Raw genomic sequence first — 6393 nt, 5'->3', positions numbered from 1 at the left:
CGTGCGAGACTTTTTTTTTTGATTTTGAAATGGGTTCACATCAAATATGCCCATCCCCCAGACACAAGAAATTTCTCGCCACATGCTCCTGTCCTCCAGACTTACACAGCATTTTATTGTATAGAACACTTCAAAAGCATTTGGTTCCCTTGTAAAAGTTTTACAGGAAAATCATTGAAGACCAGTGTAACTTTTTTTTTTTTTTTAAATTCAAAACTAGAACCAATATTCTGGATTCCCACACTTTGGTGTGGACTCAGAGAGAGCTGTGCTTTGCTGTACGGCAGAGCAGAAATACAGACCCTGCATAATTAGAATTGCAGTCATGGCCTGTGGGATCTAGTGATTTGGACATATTTTATTTAACCAGCTTAGTAAAAGGTAATATTCAGCAGCTGTGATCTATAGCAGAATTACAATTTTCAGGGTCAAGGAGGGATTTTGATATTAGGAGGTTGGGCAGAATTGCTGTAAAATCTCATGAGCTGTCGTTAAAAATAAATGAGAAAATAGGTTATCCAAGAGTCATTGTAAGGGAAAAATCAATAGGCAGTGTCTATTCACTTGGGCTATCAAAATCCTTGAAATTTGAACAAAAGTTTCACGTTTAGTGTGCTGTAGGTTTTGAAATGTAAGTGGTGAATGCTCTGTGGGTACAAATTCATTGTGCTGTGCATTCAAACAAGAAGAAAACCTTCTGAAGTTCTGGAGTTCTCTATTAAGATAGTACAGTTCCTTAGTCACCAAGTCAGACACGTAAAACAGTTGCCGACAAAACTTCAGAAGCAATTTTAGCTAACTGATGACAAACCCTCCCTTGGAAATCTATCCCATTTCTGTATCTCACCTTGCTCCTCGGGGGCTGCCTCCATCCCCAGGTATTCAGCAGGCACAGGTAGGGGCTGCAGCCCTGCAGCCGGGCAGTGTTCTGCAAGTGCACTCCTCCACTGCAAAACTGCAAACGCTGGAGATTGGAAATGAGCATTATTGATAATTTGGAGCAGTGCATGTAATTGATATGGAAAGGGAGTATCATCCTCATTCAGAAACAATTAACTTCCCCCTCCAACACAGCAGTTCAAAGGAGCCTCAGCCTTTTAAATATGAATGAGTATAACTTCAAAATATGCAACTATTAGCTATTACACACATGGAGTCGAATTTTTTTTTTTTACATTTTGCAACTACCAGATTTAAGTGTGTCACAGACATATATATGCATGTGCAGCACTGTGTGCGGAGTCCAGTTGGTTGAGAGTGGGGAGAGGAAAGAAAGAGGAGCAAACTGCTGAAAGAGTTGTTGGATCACTGTGTTTTATTTGCGTTGTAGCCCAATAAAGTCATTTAATGCTTAGTTCAAGGCAGACAACTGAGACTTCAGAGAATGATACAAGAATTAGCAATTTCATTTCAAATGGACACCCAAAAATATTTCCCCAAAGCTCATCAACGCTGCAGAATCCAACAGACTCTTCTGCAGGAGCCCGGTGAAGATTTGTATGTTGTTAATTTGATTGCTGAGGGTGCATGTTAAATAAATAGAAAAGAACTGAGTTTGTCACTGTCATCTGAATCCATTCAGTCAGTGCAACAAAGGTATATTTAACTAAAATATGAAACAGACTTGCTAACACCACATTATTTTCTCAGGCTTACAAAGTTAAAAAAAAAAAATTAAACTGAATATAAATGACTTTGAGCATTTTTTATGACACCCACAGCCTAAGTGATCCAGATAATGTAATCTAACCATCATTAGAAACCATGAAATCACAATTCCTCTGGGATGGATATTTATCTCTCTGTTACATACAGAAAGGCGATTAATTAGTAGCTCTTTCAGTGTTTAACATTGCTGTGTACTAAGACTGATTAAAATCTAACTGTAGAACAGCTATCATGGCTAACATGTAATGTGGGGAAAGTTTGGCTGGGGCATGGAGAAACACCTTAAAAAGAAAACTTAAAAATGTTCTCCTAGAAGCAGGTAGCTTCAAAGCCCAAACCCAGGCTTCCTCTAATGTCTATGACACACGGCAATAACAGCAACTACTGAGATATCAAACCCATCAATATTAAAAACAACTAAACCAGAGCCAAATATTTTTGTAAAGTGGGAACACTGACAGAATAACCCATTTGTTTTCTAGGAATGCATACAGTGTACAGCCATAAAATGAATTACACAGCGAGATCTTGAATGGCTTTTTCTGAAATTTAAATCAGAGTGTTGTCTGGGGCATGTGCATGCATACACTGTGCAAACAGCACAGTGCACACACATGGTGGGGGCTAAATTTGTATTTCTGGCATAATTTCACTGGGTTGTGCGGAATGCACCAAAGATACATCAATATGTGTATGCACAGTTTCCTCCAGGATCTCACAAGGGACAAGAGGACATGGATGATTTCACTTTGGGAGGAATAAACAGAGATGACTCGAGTACTTCTGGTTTTCAGAGCATTCTTAGTGTCAGTGAGAGTACTGGAGGAATTTCATGCAAGAGCAAGCTGAGATGCCAAAAAATCCCAAATCATGACTCATTATTCTGCAAAAAACAACGTATTTTGGCATCACCGCACCTAGGTATGCACACTGATATGTTCTGGTAGATCGAGAAGAGTGAATAAATGCTAAAAGCAAGAGAATTGTTCAGCAAAAATATCAAGGTAACCTTGGTTTTATTTACAGTTTTGAACCTATCAACTCAGATCACAAATCAGTATTGGACATAGGTTATATTTTAGCAAAGATCCACAAAAAATGGAAAAATTACAAGCACTTTTACAAGAAAGTATAGTTTAACACCCCCACACCCCAATCCATGTCCCACAGAACTGAGCCAGATTCCTAATCCTCCTTATTTTGTCAAGTATTGTGTAGATGCTGCTCTCTTCTGGCTGCCTATACACATTTTAATATGCAAAATTATAATAAAATGTGAAATAAAAGGCTGCATAAATCAAACATGGCCTCAGTGTACTGAGGGTAATGGAGTGACCTCACCATGGAAAGGTGACCTATACCCAGCTGCTTTGCAGGCTGATCCAACACCAAACTTAGGAGCTCCTTCAAAATTTCTCTCCTGTCTTCCTGCATATTTCACTCTTGAGAACCCAGGTTTGCTCCTGGAGGAAAGAGGAAGGCATGCTGATAGTTTTCAAGCAGCAGATGACCAGTGGTACCTACTGCATGTGCCAACAGCACCTGGCAGGGCAAGGGGCACAGTTGGTATTGAGGTGGAGTTGGGCCTTCAGCTACTTCTCACTTCACGGCTACTTGAATAGAAATAGCTCAATTTCATATGCTTAAAAAAAAAAAAAACAGATTAAGCAGTAAAACAGTGAAAGCCAATGAGAAGATCAAAACAAAAGACTGAAACTCTCAAGTGACCACTGCACCGGGACAGAGATGTTTGAGTGCACTCCACAATGACCAAGCTACCCAACCTAACCATATCACCAGCCACACACTCCTGCTTCAGGAAGAGCAGAGGATGAGCAACAGTCCTATCATTAGGCTGGAAGTAGGAAATAAAAAGTCACCTCGGCACTTCATTACCCCACTGCGTGATGTGACGGAGCGAGTTAACATGCTGTGTCCCAAGGTGACCCTAAGATGGTCGACTTCCTTCCACCCACAAACTGCACGGCAACTCCACACCACATTTGTGTCCAGGTCAGACATCCTGACCTTCTCAACAGGTGTCCTCTAATGACCCAGATCGGGTGGGCAGCAATCTCCGTGGTGAGGGCAGGCTGTGAGAGGTGGGGAACGCAAGGCTTCCAGCCTGTCTGTGTGCAGGGCCTGGCTTCTGCCAGGCTTCTGTGGGACTCACAGGGATATCTGTTACGATTCATTAAGTAGCGCTCTGAGAAGTTACCATAATAACATTTCAACAGGGTTTCCAGAGGGAGTCTCAGAAACTACAGGAAAAGCCGACAAGTTTCAATCCATTTATCAAAGCGCTTCGAGACAGATGAAACGGCAGACATGCTTAGTGAGGAATGTCTCTCTTTCTGGGTGTCCAGAGCATTTCAGTAAATAAAAAGCTCTTTAAAAATAAGTCAATACAATGGAATCCCTTTTGCCCTTTGCCAGCGCCTGTATTACACTTACACCCAAATGACCCTCCTACCTATTATGCCGTGGCATTTGCATATACATCAAATAGATGCTTTTTACTTACATAATACATTTAATCCATGGATTACAGAGCACACAATGTATTAAACATTACAACCTCATGAGGCAGGTTAGCACTAATGAAGCTGCAGTGGGTAAACTGAGGCACACGCTAGCTTTATGACTTGCTTGTGGTCCCACAGTCAATCAGTGGAAAAGTCATTAAGACTCTCTGCAGACAAACAGTAGACACACATATGCACATAGTTGTATGGACAAAACAAACTAATCCACATTTTCAAAAGGAACTTCGGCTACCCATCCGGAGACACTCAGGTTCTGGTTTTCTGAGGGCAGTAGAACAAAAGCCAAATAGGAGAACTTAAAAAGAACAGAAGGCAAACATTTGCTGTTGGAAATAACATCCTTCTGTATGCCAAACTGTGTACACAAAACAAAGAAGCATCTGAAACCAAAGGACACTTTAGATGCTGATTTCCAATAATTCAATTTCCTGAGTAAAGATTTTTTGAGACCTGCAACAGGGGGTTTGTTAGGGTTTTGTTCAATAACGTGGGTTTATATTTAGCTTTTGTACAGCAGATAGAAGGAAAAAAAAAACAACATTGGTTAAGGTCTTTGAGCCAAGCATCTAGGATAAAATTTTCAAAAGCATTCAACAGTGGTTTTTGGCAACAGATTTAGGCTAGTTGCTGAGACAAGCTTTAATAGCTACCTCCTATGTACTTTAGCATTTTAACTCAGCACTGATTTTGTCGGTTATGGTGCCATTTCTTGTTTCAGTCTCCCCATCTCATGGCCTTCGCCAGTAGTGCTACGTCAAGCTGGATTAAAACCAGGAGACTCAGAGATGCGAGAGCTTGTGGTCATGACCTCCCAGCATGTCTGTCGCCTGAGAGTGTTGTAGCTGGACACAGGGATGCTCCCTGGGTGGCTCCCACTTCCTAGCCAGCCTTTGTTCTCTTTGTGGGAGCACTGGCTAATAGTGGTGTACACCCTCTGCCTGATGGCTAGGTGAGGCTGTAATTACCTCAGTAATAAAGGTCTGATCCTTTCCCACTCTGCACCTTCTTGGCTGGTCAGGAATACTTGTCTAAAGTGGGTGCCAAATGCTACCAGATCAGAAAGATGGCATTTTGCATCAATGGAAATGACCAGGTGTAAGGAACAAAGGCCCACATAACAATGTTCTCAACTCTGTTGTCCTTTAATTAAGTAGTTCCTCGGGCAATGACACTAATGAGGCCTTGTTTCCTCAGGGTTGGATTCTCTAGTATCTAAATGGGATGTGAGCTCTTCCTGGGGAGAGAGGCATTTGTAATTTCTCCCTCTCAGGTGCAGCCCAATTTGGGTGGATGTCATGCTGCAGCCTTTCTCTTGGTAGGGATGCCAGTGGGACCCTTCTCTTCTTCACTGCTCATTTTCCAGAAACCTACAGAAACATCTAGGAGCTCTGCTCTTGTATTAAATTTGCTTGAATGTGGGCAAAGAGCTCAAAGTCACCAGGGGGACTAAAAGCTAGATGCATCAAATGAGACAAAGCAAAGTCAAAAACCTGTTTCTACTAAACAAAGAAGGTTAAATATTAGTTTAGTTTAAAAGCAAGTTCTCTGGTTGTGTGGTAAATTCCGGGGGTATTTTTTTGCTGTGTCGGTAGACATGCCTGACTGAAACTCCTGCAAGCAGTATCAATAAAGAGAATACGTGCAAGCAAATACATGCAAACAGGGCACACAGCTCTGGGAAGAGGCAATATTACTTAGCTGGTTGCAGGCAAGAACTGGAAAGTTCATTTAATCCACAGAAGCAGGGAACATGCTCACGGGACCCATGGCTGTGGGTCTGAAAGGTGAAAACTGAACAAGGAAACAGCAAGAGAAGGTGTGCTTTGGGTTTGGCCCAGAACAGCAGCCAGAACATGGCAGCCAGTGGGATGTAACACCACAAAGCTAGCAACACAGACCTGGAGTTACTGTTGACCTCTCTGGCCATGAGAAGGCAGCCCCCTTTCCTCTACAGTTGTTAATTTGCTAAGCAGTGCTGAAGACCTTCTAAAGTGCATAAAACTTCCCCTTCCTAATATTGTGCTCTTACAGGACAGACATCCAGACAATGCATTCCCTTCATGTATTCCTTAATATTCCATTAAGAAATAGGCACTCACCTAGGGAGAAACCTAACTTTGGCTTTTAAAGATAACATCCTTTATCAGGATGCAGTCTAATATCTTTCATTATTATAATG

The 6393-nt window shown here is 41.6% G+C and overlaps 1 protein-coding gene across 4 annotated transcripts in view; it reads right to left on the bottom strand.

Moving 5' to 3' along the window:
• Positions 1–265: 265 nt before the first annotated feature.
• VTI1A (vesicle transport through interaction with t-SNAREs 1A) overlaps positions 266–6393 on the bottom strand; it is a 261321-nt gene continuing 255193 nt past the window's right edge. For all 4 annotated transcript variants that reach the window (XM_090145509.1, XM_090145507.1, XM_031597473.2 and 1 more), the window contains one exon: positions 266–6393. This exon is cut by the window's right edge and continues 5899 nt beyond it. The gene's annotated coding sequence lies outside the window, so the exon portion shown is untranslated.

Source organism: Phasianus colchicus, chromosome 8, assembly GCF_987193195.1.
Source record: "Phasianus colchicus chromosome 8, bPhaCol1.hap1.1, whole genome shotgun sequence".
Classification (NCBI taxonomy): domain Eukaryota; kingdom Metazoa; phylum Chordata; class Aves; order Galliformes; family Phasianidae; genus Phasianus; species Phasianus colchicus.
Note: the sequence above shows the minus strand (reverse complement) of the source record. Positions and strands in the feature narration are given on the sequence as shown.